We start from the raw sequence: 21166 nt of genomic DNA on the forward strand, positions 1-21166 counted from the left end.
TTTAAAAAACAAAACAAACAAACAAAAAACAATAAACCAGAAAGCTCAAACTGAAGTTGCCTGATAAAAGGATAGTAGTTAGTAGAGACCTTCAGGCCTGCAAGTCACTGGTCCTGGTTACATGTCTGACACTGTCTCTTGTGATTCTTCTTAAACACACAGGCTGGTTGTTTTGTTGTTTCATTTTGTTTTGTTTTGTGGGGGAAGGGCACGCCATCCTCCTGAATTGTGTGGCTCAGGACTTTTACTAAGAGCAGGTCCCTATGAGCATACAACAAGAGCGTGTGTAGCCCTGGGCTCCCAGACTCTCTGTCTCAGGAACTGGGGCTCTCAGAACATTTCAGTGAACAGAAAAGGCCTACTGTGTACAGAGTCCAGCACGAGCCAAGGCCAGACAGGCGGGGGGGGGGGGGGGCTACAATAGTCCAGGTGTAAGGTAATGAGAACGGGGTGTGGAGGTGGCAGGAAGGGAGGAGGGGGCTTCAGCTAAACTGGGAAGGCTGCCAGCATGGATGTCAGGCCAGCTGCTTCCTCCTAGCACCCCAGCTCAGAGCTGCTTTCCCTTGCAGGGGGACCTTGTGTTCCTGCTCTCTTGGTACTGATGCCCTACCAGGACATGCAAGCATCCATTAACAGAAGTCTGTGGTAGGCCCTATGCAGATTGACAAAGGCCTGAAGGACCCCAGAGCAGTCCAGACCCCACCCGTATTAAAGTCCATTCAAGCCCTGAGTCTGACTGAAGATTAGAAGCCGCTGGGGGAAGAGAGTGGTGTACGTCAGCCCCAGCTCTCTCACTACCCCTTTGAAGCCCTGTGGAGGGACACAGATGACAACAGGTAATGCCCAGAGTCCGACTAGGCCAGAGCCTCACAGGGAACTCCTGGGGACCCGGCCCTGGAGCTGTTCAGAACCACAACAGCGCATTCCAAGAGTCCATTGAAAACGTGAACTCCCAGAATTCCCAGCATCCTTTCCCCAGTACTCTTTGTTTGGCCTTGGGGAAGGGAGTGTTTGGGCCACCTGGGAGGAACCCACTAAGGATAAGGGCCAAGGTGGAAGGACTAAAGGGGTCCTGAGAGGAGGAAGAAAGAAGCTGGACCCCATGCACACAACCTCATGCAGTTCTACTGCCAACTCTGCACCTTGTCGCTCTCACAGGCTCTGTGCCAGCACAGGATCCCAAGGCGGCTCTCGCCTATCCTGAGTTAGCCTAGGCTGTGGCAACTTGAAAGGTGGCTGCAATGGAATCTTTACACTGTGGTAATTAGTGGACAGACAAATGGAGGCCCTTTTTGCAAAAAAAAAAAAAAAAAAAAAAAAAAAGCCCCTTGTTTTAGCTTCCCCATTCTGTGGCATGGCTAGGGCCAGGCTCTTCTACAAAAGACAGTCATTAGCAATGTTTCCCAAGGATCTTGCAAAGAGGAAAGTATTCTGTCTATTTAAACAAGGGCAAATTTGACATAGGAGAGGCCTTTTGCCCTGTCATGGATGCATGGGGACACAGAACACTCCATAAAAGTCCTTCATGAGGCTTACTGCCTCAGGCGGGTCCCTTCTACTTGTCTCTCTCACGGTGAAGGGCCGGCGCCTGCTGGCTTGGTTGGGTGGGATTAGCCCACAGTACATTCCATCTGGCATTCTCCAAACAGAAGAATCTTAATAGGAAATTAGCCTTAAAAGGTGATGGGGGTCCTCCCAGGGCCACCTTCTGCAAGAAGCAGCATGCCACAGAGGAGGAAAACAGGAGTTAATCCCCATAGCCTTCCTGAGAGCTTTGCTGAAGAGACTGACACAGCTCATGATCCAGCCTGGGCCTCCCACCTCCCACGCTGTCCATGGCCTGGGGGCCTGATACCCTATGCTGGTGTGGCAGTGGGGGGGGGGGGGCATAGGGCCTCTGACAGCCGAACCCAAGGGGCTCAGTGAGAAAGGGATATAGGCTAGAACTCCGGGCTTTCTTGGGGTCTACAGGACAAGAGAACCAGCTGGGGAAACTGAGCCTCTGGGTTCAAGAGCACATGAGAAAATGAAAGGACAAGGACCCCATTGCATCTCACTTTCTCTCAGGAGGCTGACACCATCTCAAACCCGGCTCTATGTGGAAGAAACATGTATGTCCACTGTGGTGAAGACCTGAAAGGCGACTTTAGATAGAGGGTTCTTTCTTGCCCAGCCCCCATTGACCCTACAAAGAGAGGGGTGTAGAGGGGGTGCACCTGAGTCCAGCAGTCTGTCCCTGGGTGGGCCAGATGCTGCATAGTCCAAGGCAGGTTCCCCTCCTCCCTGAGCACGCCTGGCCAAGGAGTACTGCTGCAGATGTCATTATTACCAGGACCCATTTACAGGGTGCACTTTGTACACGCACGGGTTTTACAATCCCTTTTATTAGCCATAAAAAGGGACAAGAGGAGAGACGGCAGCATGTTGGGGCTGGAACCCAGCTGCTGCCCTGGCTGAAGAAAAAGGCCCAGGGCTGTGTGATAGCCTTCAAAAAGAACCCCAGCCAGATTTGCTCCTGGGATTTAGGGTCAGGGGATGGATGGACTTCAAGTCAGGGCAGGATCCCTTGAACCCTTGTATATATTGGGTAGAGGGCAACCAGGGGCTCCAGAGAGCCCAACACTCAGGGCTTTGTGGAACGGGGTAAGGGTAATGTGAAGGGTGGGAATTCATGTTGTCTCAGTGGTATCCCCGCTCTGAGCTCTCTTTTCAGCACATGGGAGGGTCTAGGCTGTGCAGACCTGCCATCTCTTGGATGCCAGCTTCATATGTCACTATATCACCTTCATTGTCCCTCCATGAATTCTGGGATTTTCCATGACCTCTAACTATACCCCAAATCATAAGTAGCCTCCAAGCTCATCTCTTCAATGCTGTTTCCAGTTTTCCAGAGTCCCAGGTAGCTGATTCAAGACATCAGAGCTATAGAAGGTACCCAACCAAGGTACCCTGGCTTGAGAAACAAGCATTTAAGATAGACTGAAAGCAAGACAAAACCCCAGGAAGGACAGTCCCCACTTCAGTGTCTTCAGGGACCTGTGTCTGTGGCCCTGATCTCTCCTACCCTATGCTCAGCTACTCCACACTTTAGCTTTCCTCATGAACCTGGACATTTTAACTGCCTAGAACCCCAGATTTGATGCACTCAGGATGCCATGGGAACGTCTCCTGGGGTGCAAAAAGGTAGCTATCGAGGAGGAGCCTTGACATCCCAGTTAGCCTGTTCCTAAGCTCTATGACCAAGGCCATCCCTGGGAATTAGTACGGTTGGCAAGCAGGTGATGCCGCCACCCCCTGCCCACTCTCACTGCCCTTCCATCAGGAGAAGAAACGTTCCTGATGCTGAAGAGAAAGAGGCTCTGCAAGGACCAAGAGGCTGTTCCTGTCTGGTGAGGTTCCCTCTCTCACTGCCTCCCTTCCTTTCTCAACACAGAAGTAGGAGGGGACATGGGAGAAAGAACCCAAACCCCACAGAGGTTCTGGGCAGAGCTGGCGGGCACTTTCAGGAGGCTACGCTATAATCTAGGTCTCTCAGAATAGCCAGTACCAGAGGCAGGACCCCAGCATCTCTGAGGAGGCTGAGACTATTGGGTTCATTGAAGAATTGATATGGAGTCCTCAAAGTGCTGGTTCTGGGCCAAGTATCTCCCATCCCTGCTGACAAGCCTGGTGCTAACCCAGGTCTCTGGGCAGCCTCTCAGGACTTTTACAGTCCCCTTTCCCAACTTGTCTCTTGACAGTTGTAAGGTCGGATCAGCAAGTGGGTTCTGGATCCACCCAGGTCCAAAGCGTAGACATTATGTTGCCAGCACACCAGGGTCAGTATTAGAGGTTTGGTGGCTACTGGAGGCTCTTTTCAGTCTTCCTGGAGTGGAGCTGCCCCCTCCCACAATAGGTGCTTTTCCAAGGCTAGGGGTTGCCCCTCCCATAACAGGAATTTTCCCTAAGGTAAGGGCTGCCTCCTCCTACCACCACCCATCAGACAGGGCTTCCTTCAGAGGAGAAGAAAGACCTGAGTCTTTGGGGTCTGTCCAGAGGTGCTCTGCAGGCTGTGGGCCCCCCTCCCGGGCCAGAGATTCCTGGAGGCCCAGGCATGGCCTCCCCCACCACCATGGAAAGCTGGCCCTAATCAATAAGGCCACATGTTAAATAAATCACTCAGAGGCTTAGTGCTTGTTCCTGCAGCGGCTGTAATAATAGTATTAACAACAATGTCCCTCAGAAGCCTGGCAGAGGCTCCACTTGTGGGTAGAGATGGGGCGGGGGGTGGTGTGAGCAGGGGGCTATCTGGCGTCCAGGGCTGGGGCCCTGCATCCAGAGCTGGGGCCCTGCCTCCAGCCTCTGCGCACCCGCTGGGCCCACAGCAGCCCATAGCCACAGTCCAACCCTGGGGCTCTTTCTGTTCAGGGCAGTCTGCAAGGCTCAGACCCAAGCCCACTGAGACAGGACTGAAACTCGGTGTGACCTGGCCCCACCCCAGAATACACCCTAGGACACAGACAATCCTGAATAGGACTGCAGCAAAATGGGGGGGGGGGTGTATGAGAGCCCCCAGTCTGAGAAGGAAATGGCAAAGTCAACACGGAGAACAGATTAGGGATAGGTACAAATTTACCCCTTGATTCTCAAGGACTTTTTCTTCCTTAATTTCACCCCTAAACTATCTCCAAAAAGTCAGGAGGGATCTGTGGCTACCCAACCTCACAGGGAAGTAGTCTGGGCCTGTGGGTCTAGCACTCCCTGCCCCTATCTTTCCAGAGGGGACTGGCTAGGGGGGATCTGGAGAGCAACCACTATCTCCCTATCCCTTTGTAATGGTGCCTAGTGAGTAAGCGATGTGAGGGCTGCAAGCTGCTAAGGGAACAGAGGGGCTTATCTCTTCTGAAGACCTGTTCTGTGGAAAGTGTGCCTCAGCAAGCATGACTAGACCTACCTCAGAGCCCAGGAGGTGCCCAAGTGGCAGCGGAGTCGGCAGAAGGCCCAAGTCCAAGCCTACAGAGGCAAAGGGTGGTGGTTTGTTTTACCACATAAATAGCTCTCTGCCACCCAGAGGCTCCAGTCCTGGCTGGAGCATGGAGAGAGACAAACGGGACCCTCTCTCGGTGTCTAACAGACATGCAGGGTATTCAATGAGGGAGAGGCGCAACCATTGTGAGGCCGGAGAATGTGCTTGCTCTCCCTCAGTAAGGGAGCCTGCAAGGCCCACAGATGACCAAAGACCAGCGAGGAAGCCCTGACTTTGGAGAAAGACATGAAGGACAGGAGGGAACCTGGCAGCACATCTGCATACCTTTGTCCAGCTCAGAGCTAGTGCCAACACTGTCTGATGAGGACTGATGAGAGGGTCCTTAACTTCACTGTGGTTTCCTAGGGGCTTAGTCAAGAGGGTCTCACTCTCCCAAGCCTGATCCCATGCCATGGTTTGGGAAAAGCTCAGTGAATGTTGAGACATCAAAGGGCAAAGGTCACGTGTTCCAGTTACCCCTGGTTTCACTTCAGCCCCTAAAAGGAAGGGTAGTGAGGGAGAAGAACACAGGCCTTTGCACTAGGCTTTTCCATCCATGCCTTGCACAGGGTTGGGAGCAGAAGAGGAACTCAGGGCAGCTTGCACATAGCCAGGGCCTGTTCTTTTTTTTTTTTTTTCAAAAGCAATAGAAAACAAATACTTTGCTCCTTGCCAAGTCCTCACATCTCCCTAAAATAAAGCTGAAGGATCAGCATCAGAAGAAGAAGAAGAAGAAGAAGAAGAAGAAGAAGAAGAAGAAGAAGAAGAAGAAGAAGAAGAAAGATAGTAGGCTGTTTGCTTGTAGCCCCCAATGAGATGAGGAGCTGGGAGGGTTCTGGGGGGTTCTTTTCTTCTTTTTTTACCCCTGTGGCCCTTGAGCCCAAGCAAATAATTTTTCTACCCCAGCCTTACCCCAGTGCCCACCCTGGGCCTAGAACAGCAACTACATGAAGGAGTCCAGGAAGAGGAAAAAGGAGGGGAGGGAGGGAGGCCACAAGGGGTGAAATTCAAACTGTTTGTTGGCCCAACCACCAACTTAAAACAATGAAGTCAGAGGAAGTCCCATAGGAAAGAGAAACAGGCTAGGGGCCAGGTGGTCAGGGGAGCAGCTCCAAGGGGCCAGGGTCACCCTCAGAGACCTAGCTCTCTGCAGAAAACCCAGTGAATAGCATGGAATCTTCTGGCTAGATTGAGTCAGTTCAACACTCGCTTTGAAGCGGGGCTCCAAGAGAACCAGAGAGACAGTCCTTTGAGGGTATTTCAGATGGATCAGACATTGGCTGGATTTGTCAAGGGGTTCCATGGCCTCAGGAGTCTCTTAGACACAACTGTCACCGAGGCTTGATAGCGCAGAGGGCTGTGGCTCCTAAAGAAGCAATGATTCCTCATAACCTTCACATGGTTTCACGTCACTTGCTTGGCAGGCATTCTCCAAAGGGACAGGGAAATGGAGGACCCACACCCAGCACAGCTTGCTCAGCACTGGAAGATGGTGTCTGGGGAGGTGCTGGGCTAAGAGGCCAGACAGCTCTCCTGCCTGGAGACTACAAGTTCACCAAACCAGGAGACTCCAGCAACTTAGTTCACAGCAATCCAAGTTAAGCCAGCACTCACATCCCAGGTTTCCCCCAAGGCGTTTCTAAATCCAAAGCCCTTCTGCTCTACTCCAAGTGTGGACCCTTGGATATTCACATGGGGACTGACACCACAGGAGGGTACTTCTCCCAGGGCCTGCAGAGCAGAGCTAAACTAGTGCCCAGTTCTGAGGCAAAGGGAGCTGGGCACCTGGGCCGCTCTACCTGGGGTCTAAGGCAGAGTGGGGTTTTGGACTCCTCACCCTATCTGTCCCTTCTCCTGTCCTCCATCTTCTATGAGGCTGAAAGAGTCCTTCCTGTCCTGGTGTTCCACAGAAGCCTGAGGCCTGCCTAGACACAAGTGCGAACCTGGCTTCTCCCGGGCCTTCATGCCCTAGCAAAGGTACCAATCTGTGGCTCACTATAGCCAAGGCAGGAATATGGCATTCAGGGACAGTCAGGACCACTGAGGAGAAAATTGTCGGCTTGGCTGCAGGTCCCCATGGAATAATTCCGAATCCAGGAGCAGAAGACTCAGGAATCAGGCCTAGAGACAGGGGCCCAGCATTGGAGCATGGGTCTGAGGAATACTCTGGTCACTCAGAGGCAAGACAAGATGAGCTGGGGCTGGGGCATGAGGAGAGTCCTAGCTGGGAAGGAGGGATGTGGTGCCAAGAAAGCGAGGGAGGCAAGAGTTAGTGGGGAAACTGAGGCAAACCAAGAATGTCGCAGTTTTAATTGGCTCAGACTACCATACAAACCAGTGCAGAGGAAGCGGTTTAAACAGCAGCTACCAGTTGAGTCCTAGAAGCTTCTTAGAAGACCACGTTTGAGGGGCTGCTGGCTTGGCTCTTCTGTGGCTGGTAAGATGGTATTTTCCCCCTGGTCCTGGTGTAGTTGCTCCCTACAAATCTGTGCCATGATCTCTCCTGGTAAGCGCACAGTTGTGTGAATCGGTGCCCACTCTAGAGACGTCATATTAACTTACTCTGCAGAGACTGCCATCACCAGCTACGGTCACACCCTAAAGAACTGAGGACTTGAGTTTCACCTTATCAGTTTGAGGATGGAGGGAACGTAATTTGTCTCAGGATTTTTTTTTTTCTCCAAGAAATACCACATTAGGAGGAGGCTAGGGCAGGATACCCACAGACACTCAGGAAACAATGAGCAGAGAAGGGCAACAAATGTGTGTCACAGAGACCACTGAGGAAGAAACCAGTCTGGCGCTGAGAAAGCTAGGCCATGAGAGGAGCAGGCAATGGAAGCTCCCTCCTCTCCAGGGCCCCAAGGGTGAGGCCCAGGGCTGGGAGTGCGGGGGCCTTGGTGAGAAGACAGGCAGTCAGTCATCTCCTCAGCCAGGGGAAGGAGGGAGCTGAGTGTGGGCTGAGCACTTGGAAGCCACAGTGTGGGAAACAGCCTCGCCAGAGCAGGATGTGAGGGGGACCCAGGAGAGGGGTGGGAGGCCATCGAACTGGTTGCACGTGCAGAGACATGGCCCCTCTGCCCGGATCCTGCTGGTCTCCTGGGGGGATTCAGACCCCTGACTCATAGTCATACCACCAGCCAGGTGGAGACCCGCCCAGGAAGGGACTGGAGCCATCAGCTGCCTCCAAGGTCTGAGGGGCTCCCAGGCACCATGGGTTCTCTGCCTCCCCTCCCAGTCCCCACATGAGGCTCGGATGAGGGAAGTGAGTGAACGCATAAGTTCCTTCCAACTAGCTCATCGGCAGAGCCCAGATGGAAAAATCCGCCTCCATGGAGCCTTTGAAATTGGAAATGATTTCTCTGGAAATATGTAGCGTGAGGGGTGAGATAAAGGACAGGCCTGCATGTTCCCTAAGACAGACACTGTTGGCTCCACATGCCACAAAACCCCTTCCCTGGGCCCCTACTATCACCTTTCTCCACTCTCTTCTTGTCCCCTATTCCTGATTGTTCCAACTCCTGGTGACACAGGAGGGTCTGGATCAGTTGGATTCACGATCCAAGGTTCGAGGCAGGAATGGGAACTGTGAGCTTATGAGTTAGCTTGCTTTCCCCCATGTCAACAAGGCCATAAGGATGGTGGTCTCCCATTAGGGTCCTCCCTCCCCAACCTTGCCCAGCCCTTGCCTGTTCACACCAACAGAAATTCCCCTGTGATGATTTAGACACCCCAGTGCACCCAAACCATGTATCACCCTTGTCTATGGCTTTTCCCTGTTTGTAAAGGAGCCCGATGCCCCTCTGTCTTCCTGAACCCCCCAAATCTCCTTTCCTTATTCCCCGATGAGACACCCCCATGAGCATACTTCTCTGTAATCATCACTAAAGAGTAGTAGTATGCAAAAAAGTCCCAGGTTCCTGCCATCTTGTGGCTCTGCAGCTCTGGGATCCTAGGACAATGTGCCCTTTCTTCTGGGGGCACAGGGGAGAAAGGGGAAGATCCCCTGGAAACCTTTAGGGGCCAGAGCAGAAGTGACTGTATTGCCACTTGTGAGTCAGGCACCATGCCTACAGTCAGGGAGACATATCCACAGAGTGGGTCCTTGCTAACCCCTCATGTCCTTGCCTTCCACTTCTAAGCCTTTGTCTCTCTTCTGTCCCAAGGGCCCTTCTTTGAGATTCACAATAATGGCTTCCTGGGCTTTGCAGGTGGAGCTGCTCAGCTGAGGATGGTAAGTAACCTTGGCTTATGGCAACAGGACCTGTAGCTGGGTCATACTGTGCTGTGGGAAAGGAAGAGGTTGAGAGGAGAAAGTTTGTGCTCTGAAAGCTTTCAACCAGGTGGTTCAAGTACAGCCCAGACCCATGAAAATGGAAGGGAAAGAGAGAGTCTACCCACAAGAGGACACGTGGGCATGGGTGTAGCCAGCCCAAATAGATACCTGTGGACAGTGGATGGTAACAGAGAGTAAAGACCAGCTGAGCCCCTAAACATAGACTTTGGGAAGGGAAACAAGGGAAATGTCCCACTTCCTGATGAGTCCCCAAGCCATGAAGAGAGTGTGGGAAAGTGTAAGAGCCAGGGAACAGCAAGGGCCCCAGGGTGACAGTGGACCTTCCTCTGGCCTTTCTAACAGCAGCCCCCAGTGCACAGCCTCAGCCTTCAGGAATGTCCTGTCGATGGCCAAAGCTGCCAAAGAGAATGGACAGGACCCAGGAGTGAGGCCCAGGCAGGTGGCTGGCGGCTCTGACACTTTCCTGGCCATAGTCTCCATCCCCCATGGACACTGCTGAGGTTTGGGGGGCTTAAGCATCTGGGTGTAGGGGAGAGTTTCCAGGCCTTTTGGCCCATCTGCTCAGCTCTCACTTGGAGGGCTTGTGTTGTTGAGATGTCTGAAATATTTGTTTTCCAAAGGATTAACTTCCAGATGATTCCAGGAGGGCCAGGAACAATCCACAAGGCTGGAGAAAGGAGGCCCCTGTTCCCTCTTGAATGCAGACCAGGACAGCATCCTCCACCTAGATGAACCGGGTGACCTTATTTTTCTTGCTCTAAGCATCATCTGATTCACTCAGTCCACCACTAGTCTCTTTATTAAATGCATTCTAAAGCGTGGCATTCAGAAACCTTTGCCAGTACCTTTCTTGCTAAGTAGTGAGTGAACTGGTCCCTCACTTCTCAAGAGGTCACTGTCACAAGACTACCCTCAAGAAGTCACTGTCACAATACTGGACTGGGCCTGGCCTCCCTTCACTGCCTGATCCTTCACTCCCCTCGTGCACTAAGGCCTCTTCTCTTCTATTATTGTCCTCATACAGATGTGGGTCAGCACCCACTCTGTCCCTAGAAATCTAGGTGATGAATACTACCTGCCCTAAAAGCCTTCTTCACCTTCCTAGTCTCATCCACCTCATATGGTAGATCATGGGATAGTGGTGGTCCTATGATGTAGTGAACATGGATGATAGCCTGGCCCACCTGGTGAGGCCATGGCATGGGAAGTTCTTCTATATATGTGTTGCTTTTATTGGTTAAAGAACAAAGCTATTTGGGTCTACAAGAGTGAGAGAGGACCCCTGAAAACACATAGTTTATCTTTGAGGTCAGGGTCTGTGTATTTTTTCTCAGTCCCTGAATAAGAACTCAGGTTCTTGCAGATGGTGACATCACTGGGTCAAAGATGATGCTCATATGTCTTTTGTAGCCAGAGCAGAAATAATGAGCAGAGGGCTGGTGCTGTGGAAATGGACTGTAATAGATGTATAAGAACAAGGAAGAAACCAGAGGGTCATAAGAGGCCAGGGGAAGGCTGAAGGTAAAGAAAGAAAGCATCCAGGGTTGCCAAAACAGTGGAGACATCATGTATAGGTGGCCTCAAAGTGGTAACCGCAAAACTCAATCAGATTCAGCATATATCCAGGGGCCACAAAGGACAGCACCTCAGGCATGCTCGGCTCCCTCTTCTCTCTCTGTCCTCATCTTTCCAGAACTCTCATTTGGAAATAGCTATCATGCTTTGTGTCTACCCACTCTGTTGTAGAAGACCCCGTATGCCTGCCAGGATTCATCCAGAGATGTCCATAATGGCAGGGGACTATGCATCGGGTCAAACCAGAAATGAGGGAGCCATGGGGCATAGCTGTTTATGAGAGACTGCTGCTCAGGTTCTGAGATCAACCAGTCAAGAATGAGATGGGCAAAAAGCAGGAGAGGGTACAGGCCATGTGGACATCACAAGGATATGTGGGAACCCAAGTGGACAGTCAAATTATGTTTGCCCCTTGCAATTTTGGATTGTATTGAAATGCTACTCCCCAATTCAGGTCTGTTCTCACCTGAACAGGTGTAACTCAATGATCCTTTCTGTTCCACAAAGGATGACAGTGCCCTAGATCTGATAATGGTGTCTATCCTGCAGAGGAGAAAGGTTGGACATAGACACACAGGGAAGCTTACACACATAGGAAAAGAAGCAGAGACCTAGGGAATCCTAGTGACCTAGAATCTAAGGACACCTAGTGTTTCCAGAGCTTGGAAAGGACAGGAAGGATCCTCTGCAGAAGGCTTCTGAAAGAACACCTTGATCCTGAATTTGTAGTCTCCAGAACTGTGCTAGAATAAATTCCTGCTTTTTCAGTCCCAGTTTGTGATAACTTGGGGGAAATATCAAGATACCCACACACACTCCAAAACCAGGGTGAGGGGTTGCCAAGGCAAACTAGCACCTTTCATGAGGAAGCTGCAGTACAATCAGCTCAGTACCCACACCAGTTGCAGGACAAACCTGAGATATAGCATTGGTTAGAGTAGCAAGGGGCTGGCACCACAAGTATGGATGCAGTGGCATCTAGAAACCACCTTCGATGCACAATTAGCTGCTGCTCTCCGTCTTAGTCAGTGTTCTACTGCTATGAAGAGACACTGTGACCATGGCGACTCTTATAAGAGAAAGCATTTATTTGGGGCTTGATTACCATCTCAGAGGTCTAGTCTATTTTCCTCATGGTGGAGCATGGCAGCACGCAGGCAGACATGGTAGCTGAGAGTTCTACATCTGGATCTGTAGTCTTCAGGAAGAGAGAACCACGGGGCTTGGTTCCGGTCCTTAAAACCTCAAAGCCCACCCCCCAGTGACACATTTCCTCCAACAAAGTCACACCTCCTGTTTGTTTCAAATTGTGCCACTCCCTGGTGACTGAGCAATCAAATCTATAAACCTATGTAAAGCATTCTTATTTAAACCACCACACTCTCCCACCATCCAGGTTAATCTTAGCCAGGCTAGTTGACCAGGAGCTGTAAGAAACGGTAAGAACTGAGTGTTCTGGAAAGCAGAATCATTATCTAAACATGACGAGGCACACCTATAATCCCAATGCTCAAGAGGTGGAGGCAGGAAGATCAGAAATTCAAGGTCATCTTTGGTACAAAGCTAGTTTGAGGTTAGCATGGGCTACAAAAGACTCTGTCTTCTCACACAAAAATCAGTTCTCTTGTACACTAAGATTTCAAGGCCAAAGTCAAGGTATCAATGTCTGTAGGGCTGCTTTCTCCTTAGGTTTCTTTGGCTTATAGATGGCATCTTCAATCCACTTTGAGTGACACACTATATCTTGTTCCCATCCTTAGACAGGGATGTGCTTATGTCTTCATGCTGATAACACTGGGCCCGTGTCCTATCCATGCCCCATATAGATGACATCTCTGTACACATGTCCCATCTAAGAGATACCTCTGTGCCTGTGTCTCACACAGGTGACACTTTGTGCCTGTGTCCCATCTAAGTGGTACCATTATGTCCATGTTCCTCCCAAAGACATCTATATACCCATGTCCTTTCCTCTGGGCCTGCATCCTATCCAAGTGACAGTCTGTGTCCATGTCCTATATAGATAATACTCTTGCATCTGTGTTCTATCCAGATGACACCTCTGTGCCCACGACATCTCCAGGCACCACATTAGTGACTAGGTCCTATCTAGGTGACACTCCGGTGTCCCTATCATAGCTATGTGACACCTCTGTGCCCATGCCCTCTCTAGGTGACATCTGTGCCCATGTCCCATCTACGTGACACCTCTATACCATTTTCCCATCTAGGTCACCAGTGTTATGCTAATGTAGCTATCCAAATGCCAGCACCATACACGTTCTTGTCCAAGTGACAACACTCTGTCCAGATGTTGCATGGTACCACCATGCTCACAGTGTCTGAGAGACACATTGTGGGGGTTAGTTCTTTATGGGGACAGTGTCCAGAAATGAACAATGTGAGCTGGCTCCCAACTAAGAAGGCTCATAATGTGAGATTAGGACCTAGGAGATGGCCATGACCTTGGAAGAGACTGGAGCTTCCCAGAATGTCTCACATCCACTCTCTCTGTCCTCAACCTCAGTAAAAAGGAATCCAACTCTTGTCTCGATGAAGCTGGGCTCTCTCCACCACCAGACCAAGTTCTATATCCAACATCAGGGCTCAGATTAGACTCCCATGGGGTATTGACTCTCATTAGAGTACCATGCATCAGTTGGGTCTGTTTGCCCACCAGCTGCTAGTCATCACGTAGTCGCTAAGCTAATCTCACACACTATTACTATGACCAGAGCAGGCCAGGCTTGGCTCCACAAGTCCCCCAAATCTCCACTCCTTGTGCAAGCCCCAGCAGTCTCCGAATTGACAAAGACACACTTAGCAGGTACCAGAAAGTAGAGCTCTGCTTCCATCCAATAGATATGCAAATACAGATTTAGGCGGTTAGCCCACCCAAGGGAGTCCTGCTCTCCCATAAAAGCCTCCTCACCTTAGTAGTTGGATGTAATGCAGTCAACCCCAACGATCTTTGACAATTCCAGGAGGAACACAGCAGAGGAGCGCAGCCATGGTGCCACGAAGAATATGTGTTCTGATGATCAGAGAACACTGGGTCTGCCCAGAGCCCGAGTAGTACCAAAAAGACAGCCACTACCTATGGCTTCTGCATGACCATGGAAAAGGTAAAGGTTGACAAGCAAGGAGAGATTCGATTCCTGTGTCCCTGGGCTGAGTGTGCAGGGCACTTAAGCCCAGGATCCCAAGGGGTACCCCACACACATATATGGGCTTCCATCAGACAACAGGAATTCTAAAAGGAGACTGCGCTATTCTTGGGTGCCCGCTGAATCCATTGCGAGTTTTAGAGACTGAAGTTGCCGCGTGGTGGCAGCACCATCTCTTGCTCCAAATGTAAAGAACCCCGGCATTAGGATGCACAAGTAGCAATGTGATGGGGCACCCAGATCCCGTGCCTCAGTAGATCATGAAAGTAATTAGGAAGACAGGACTCATGTGTTTTTAGGCTGATCCCCATGGTCTTGGACCCCCCCCCCCCAAATCAGCAAGATCGGCTAACTATCGGTGTGCGTAAAGACCGGGGTTACCGCACGATGGCAGTGAAGTCTCATACTCACGCATCTCAGTCCCGAGGCAGACTGCGACTGAGATCGGGGTTCACTCATAGCAGTATCTATGATCCCCCCGGCCTGGGCTTCATGAGGCCAGAAGTTCACAAGAGTCCTTAATAGAACTTTCTTGTGAGCCATACCAGGCATCTTACCTATAGGGCTCTGAGGCTGTCGGTGTTGTGGTATGGAAATCAAGGCATTTCTACTATGTGTGGTGATCATGGAATGTGTTGCAGGTATCATAGTGCCAACCCCACTCGGTACCGTCCTCACCGTACAGATGTCTAAAGTCTCCAGTCAAGGAACCACTTAAACAGAACACTTTACTTTGGCCCTGAGCGCCCCAGACTCTTTGGGCAACAACAAAGCCAGTCAATCTGGGCTTTGAGATGCTAATTAGGGAGTTCAGGTGTTAAGCAGCCAAGAGCACAGCTGCGAATTGTTTGGCAATCTAAGGATTCTCCTAACAAGTCTTAACCTTACCTAGGGAGCTGCAGAACCCTGTTTCAATCTTGGGTGCAAGCCCGGCCCTAAATCAGCTGTAGGTGTAGCAGGGCCCCAAAGTTGCCATTTGTGGCAGCATCATTTTACACAAGTAACAGCTCAGAGGTGGCAAACGGTTGTACTGTCCCCGAGAGCCTCCATACGAGAGTCATCAGAAGGCGCGTTTTCAGAAGGGTCTCCTTTGGTCTCATATCCCATAAACCAGTGCATGTACCTCAGTACCAGATGGCACAGGAGCCATTGTGGGTGGAAAGACCTAAATTACCATTCTGGTAACAGCGTAGTCTTAAACGTTGTAGCCCGGAAGCAGCAAAGATAGGGCTTACCCGCGGCAAGGTCAGGGGCCAAATTTAGCGTTCACCTGTGGCAATATCCAAAGACCTAGTGTCTCCGTGTTTGAAAAAGATAATAAAAGGGTAGAATACTTGTGTTTCTGGAGGGATCTGTTTGCTCTCTGAACCCCAAAACCAGCCAGAATGGCTCACTATCTCAAGCCATAGAAGCCGCTGTAAGCATAGGGAAATGGCCGTTGCCGCGCGGTGGCAGCATACTCCTATGTGTTATTGCCGAAATACAGCTTACTTGGGGGGATTCACTCTCAGGAATGTCCTAGGACACCCAAACCTGATGCAGTTCATGGTGATTGTAAGATGTGTGCACCTCTAGAGTGGTGTCCTTGCACCTTGAAACCAGAGAACTTGGCTCATTCCCTACACAGCACAGGATCGGCGGTGGTTTGTAAGTAGCCATGCGGAGACAGTATGGTCGGTCCTACACATCTCGGCACGAAGATGTCAAAAATCGGGTTCACCTGTGGCACTGTCCCAGGTCACTCAAGCCTAGCATTCAATGATGCATGAGGGCCATCGGATGGTAGGACATGCACATTTCTTCATAGCTCTCTTCAGTCTGGCACCCTTCGGTCGGCTCACACAGCGCGGAATTGATTATGGCTGGAGAGACAGACATTGCCGCGCGGTGGCAGCATATCCCTACACATTTTGGCACAAGGCGATGGAATTGGGGTTCACCTCTGGCAGTGTCCTAGGGCACTCGGCTCAGTCCTAGCATTCAAGGATGCATGAGGTCATGGATGGTAGGACATGCACATTTCTTGAGTAGTTTTCGGTCTTGCACCCTTCGGTCGGCTCACACAGCGCGGAATTGGTTATGGCTAGAGAGATAGACATTGCCGCGCGGTGGCAGCATATCCCTACACATTTTGGCTCAAGGCGATGGAATCGGGGTTCACCTCTGGCAGTGTCCTAGGGCACTTGGCTCAGTCCTAGCATTCAATGATGCATGAGGTCATGGATGGTAGGACATGCACATTTCTTGAGTAGTTTTCGGTCTTGCACCCTTCGGTCGGCTCACACAGCACGGAATTGGTTATGGCTAGAGAGACAGACATTGCCGCGCGGTGGCAGCATATCCCTACACATTTTGGCTCAAGGCGACGGAATTGGGGTTCACCTCTGGCAGTGTCCTAGGGCACTCGGCTCGGTCCTAGCATTCAATGATGCATTGAGGGCATGGGATGGTAGAACGCACACATTTCTTGATCTCTTCGGTCTAGGACCCTTCCAGTCAGCTCACTCTCCAAAGAGGACGAAATGTCGCGTGGTGGCAGTGTAGTCCTACATAATGCTAGGCAGAGGCGGCAAAGGTTGGGGTTCGCTTGTACCAATGTCCAGGCTCTGTGCTTCAACGATTACCAAGAGTCATAGCGGTCAGACATTTGTGCACTTGTTAAGTGGTCTCCTATGTCTTGGGGCCACCAAAACTAGCCGGATCTGCTCAATCCCTAAATGGCACAGAATTGGTTACGGTCGGGAAGCTCACATACCGCAAGCTGCCTCAAGTCTCACACACAGAAACCCCAATAGTCATGAAAGCAGAGGCTGAGGTTCAACCACAGCAATGTCCCAGGTCACCTAGAAACCATAGCGAGAAGTGGCAGAGGTGTACGTGGAGGGCTCAGCTTGGTTAGAAGCACTGGAGGGCAGGAGGTGCCAACCGCTGCCTGGCCAGTGAATAGCCAGCCCGCGGGTGGTCAACTCTCAGCCTTTGTTATGCTGATGCTGCCAGGATTCTTAAGGCTCATGGGGGGGGATGGGATACTTAAGGTAGTTGCTTGAGCTTTTAGGCCCAGCGTAGAATGATTTCTCTCCCATCTTACATACCGATCTTTGAAAAGGATCATTTGTTTAAGCGCATAGGAATAGACGCAACCGCGAGGCAACAGCAGACTCACACACTACAGCTTCAAGATAAGAGAGGCTGGGGTCTACTTATGACCAAATTGGCGGCGTCTGTCAGTATCATAACCCGGGGTCCACCCATGGAGATGACAGGAGCTGTTGCAGAGTAAGAATGGGATGGGGGGAGAGGCGTTAGCCAGAACAAGAGCCAGAAACTAGTTCTCAACTGGCATGCAGCAACTTGGCTGAGGGTCTGTCAAGGCGCTATTGCATCCGCGGACCTGCTGAGTTGTCGTGCCTGGTCAGCCCCGGGGTCCTCCTCACACCTGGCATTCCAGTCACTTCCGTTTAGGGCTGTCCTACTCTCTGTGGGTGCCTGACCCTATGGGTTAGAACCGTAGAACTCTGAACAGAGGCCAAGAGCAATGGCAAGAGGGACTGGGCATCTCTCCTGTCTTCATTCTGTCAGTAGGATGAGGAGACCCTGGTTAACTGGGAAGACGGGGGCTAGGCAGTGAGGTCACTAATAGGATTAAACGGTACTGGTAAACCTGATGGCCAGGAAAGGGGTAGTGAGGAGCACCCAAATTAGTTGCCTCGTTTAAGCCACTGTGGAATGACAAAGTCAGTCAAGCAAACAGGGAAAAAGACTGAGGGTTGGCCACCGGTAGACTGTTCACCCGTCCTGTGGCAGTAGGAGACCTCTGCCCCCATACTCCTGCCGTGGTCGCCTTACAAGCTGAGTGGTGAACAACTCCAGCATGGCAAGGTGCCCGGGGCACCACTGTTCCATGAAAGGCGCCAGTGGGCTAAGAGGCTATAAGTTCTCGACCCAAAGGGAGACATTTGGGGACAATGCCAGGCCCTGTCTAAGGAATTCAAAGTACGAGTTATGGTGAAGCTGTCTTTGGAGAATTTTCAGGACGGGTGCGGGTGCGGGGTGAGGCGAACGTGCGCTGGAACGATCCAGGGTGGAGGTGGGCCCTGCGGGGCCCCCGGCGGGGCCTTGCACTGATTGGCTGACTGAGTAGGGGCGGGAATTCTGGGCGGGGCCACTCCAGTTAGAAAAAGCCCGGGCTAGAGGGCCCGAAGTACCGGGTGCGGGAGGGGGGTGGGGGGTGGGGGTGGGGGGTAATGGGGGAAACTGGGGAAGTTGGGGTGCTGGAGGAGAGGTGTGTGGGGCCGAGGAGCACCTCGGCATCTGGAGTCTGGCAGGAGTGGTGAAGAGCAGAGGGGCTAGCTCAGGCAGTGCAGAGGCCGCGGGACCTGAGAGCCTGGGAGGAGCGTGGTGTAGCTCTCAGGCATTGCAGAAGCTGGAAGACATCGGTGTGGGGCTGAAGGGCCTGAACTAGGGTTAGTGAAGAATGGGGAGCCAGACATTCATCCCGGTCATTTTTGGTTACAGGACGTGGCGGCTGGTCGGATAAAGGGGAGCTGATGGGAAGGGTTCGACCCCAGACCTGGCAGTGGAGGTGTAGCTGGCAGCAGTGGGCAGGTGAGGACCGCCGTCTGCTGGGCAGGTGAGTCTCCTTCTTCTCTCTGGGCCTCGCTACGCTGACCTTCTAAAAGAAGGTTTAGAAAGCAGGCCGGTGAGAAGAAGTGGCTGGCCTCCCAGCAGAGTGGCACAGGAGAGGCAGATCAGTTAGCAAAGGAGACATCGTCTCGGGGGGAGCCGAGACAGAACAAGGCTGGGGGACCATTGGCCACCCCGGAGTGGACAGAGCATTTAGAGGGAAGGAAGAAGAGGTCGCAGGGCTGCCAGTAAAGACTGAGGCTGCTGACTCCAGGGAGGTGATAGGTGACCTTGGAGACAGTGGCAGAGGCCATGGAATCCAGCAAGAATAGTAGCATTCCAGGCTGGGGTCAAACAGGGCAGGGTGGGGTCATGAGACACAGAAGGGTCCCCAGCCGCCACCACATCCCACCCACTGTAATTCATTTAGAAGCAGGTTCAAGAGTGGCTTTGGCAGGGCCTTCCGGGGCCTTTGCCAGAGCTTCGAAGGCCGGAGAGCGGGAAAGAAAGGCAGTGCGCAGGCAACATAGCAGGGTGTCATCAGGAGGGGAGTGGGGGGCTGCAGGTGTTGGACTCCAGGGGGATTTCAACAGCAAGGAGGCTGCAGTGGGTTCAGCCTGCAGACACACCATTCCCACGTGGCACTGCGGCCCAGGGACTGGTGCGGAAAGGGCCCACAGTGGACTTGGTGCACTGTATGCCCTAACCGCTCAGCCCCTGGGTCTGGCATGGCAGACAGAACTTTTCCAGGGGAGTCAAGGGCACAGGATGAAGCCAGACAAGGCGAGGCAGGCAGGGCAGAATGGGTGAGCTTTCTAGGGAGGGAGATTGGGGCGTAGGCAGAGCGAGGCAAAGCACCTGGGGTGGTGAGCCAGCGAGGCACTGGCCTCCAGAGTCCGTGGCCAAGGAGGGCCTTGCGGGCAGCGACGGAGCAGTGATCGGTGCCTTTGAGAGCTCGGACTGGAGACGTGGGTAAGTGTTCATCTCACCTGTGGTCACCAGTCTCCTCCCACCCCGGTACACTCTTCTCATGTCTTCTTTTCTTCCCCACAGCCAGGTCTCCAGCCAGAGGTGGGTGTGCCTGCCAGTCACTGAAGGCCAGGATGACAGGTGTGGTCAATCCTGACAGAAAGATATTACATGGTCCGGTGTGACGGAGAGGACAGAAGGACAGTCATCCAGCCTTCCTGGTGAGCATCCTCCCTGCCACAGGACCAGCACCCTCAATCATCTAGCTGCCCACCCACTCACACCAGATTCTGTCATTTGCAGAACACCATGGGCTGGCGCGGTGGGGCACTGCCACAGAAGCCGTCTATTCTTTTACTTTCCCAAAGAGCCAACGCATCTTTGCTGCTCTCTGGATCCTTCTCCCCCAGAACCCACAAGATGAAAGGTAAGGACTCTTTTGCCCCATGCGGGTGGGGCATGGCAAGTTGCCAAGCCCAGGGACATCATTCTTTCCCACCCACAGAAATGGTGCTACCCAGCTCATGCCTGGGCCTTGGAACCCTGGGACTCGAAGTCCGTCTAGCTCTTCAAGAATATGTTGCACTTAGAACCACTACACAACCTGCCTCAGGAATCGGCTCGAAGGTGAGCTAGGGCACCCTTCTGGAAGCTTGCCAAGTCCTCCCCACTCCTGGCCCCCACTCACTTCTCTGTTTTTCTCTATGCAGGTGAAGCTGAAGGAACAGACGGTGTTGACACCTTGAAAGAGCAGACCTACAGCACCCACCCACCCCTAAAATTCCATCTTCATGGCCAACTCTGCCCTCGCCTGGGAGACCACCACCCACATCATCCCGGAACCAAGCCTCTACCCCGGGATGGATCCATCACCATCATCTCCCTCCTGTCTTTTTCTTCTTCATCCTTTCCTGCAACCTTTTGTTTCTTTCCTTTTCTTTTTTCTTTGCTTGAGAGACTCAAAGCGTCCGGGACTCTGTTCCCCCCCCCCTTGAATTTAATTTGCACTAAGTCGTTTGCACTGGTTGGAGTTCCGGAGACCGCCTTGTGTCTCTCCGTGTGAATGTGTACAGGGAATGTGCGGGCCCCTTTGGCCATGCTACCCCAGTGCCTCCCTGTCACCCACTTCTGTCTGGGGGCAACTGGGTGTGGCCGTGTGCTTGAGGCCTTGCCTTCCCCTTGCCTAGTCTGGAAGCAGTTCCATCATAAAGTGTTCAACAAGCCCTACTTCATCCTTTGTCCCTCCCCACCAGGGCCTCACCAGAGGTCTTGGGTCCATCAATAAATACAGTTACAGTCATTGGTCTCAGGGAATCATGATGTCTGCGACTCACTTTGGGGGGAATTGGGAGAAATGAGGAGGGAAGGGGGATAAAAGGGAGGGAAGGGGGATAAAAGGGATGGGTAAAGCACCCAGAATGAAGAAGATTACAAAATGGCCTCTAGGGTGGAATGGGAAATAATGGATAGGAGGGGCTTATGAAAAAGAGTGGGACGTTGGGAAGGGGGACAGGAGGTACACAGGGAGGG

General features: G+C 52.1%; 1 long non-coding RNA gene across 1 annotated transcript; it reads left to right on the forward strand.

Annotated features, from left to right (window-relative positions):
- The first annotated feature begins 18297 nt into the window (after positions 1 to 18297).
- LOC121457604 lies at positions 18298 to 20936 on the forward strand. The gene is made up of 5 exons (XR_005975776.1): positions 18298 to 19639; positions 19721 to 19857; positions 19940 to 20063; positions 20142 to 20263; positions 20347 to 20936. It is a non-coding gene; the product is annotated as an uncharacterized LOC121457604 (long non-coding RNA).
- The last annotated feature ends 230 nt before the right edge of the window (positions 20937 to 21166 follow it).

The sequence above is a fragment of the Microtus oregoni genome, unplaced genomic scaffold, assembly GCF_018167655.1.
Source record: "Microtus oregoni isolate MIOR12 unplaced genomic scaffold, Mior012 000016F_ref0000370, whole genome shotgun sequence".
In the NCBI taxonomy this organism is placed as follows: domain Eukaryota; kingdom Metazoa; phylum Chordata; class Mammalia; order Rodentia; family Cricetidae; genus Microtus; species Microtus oregoni.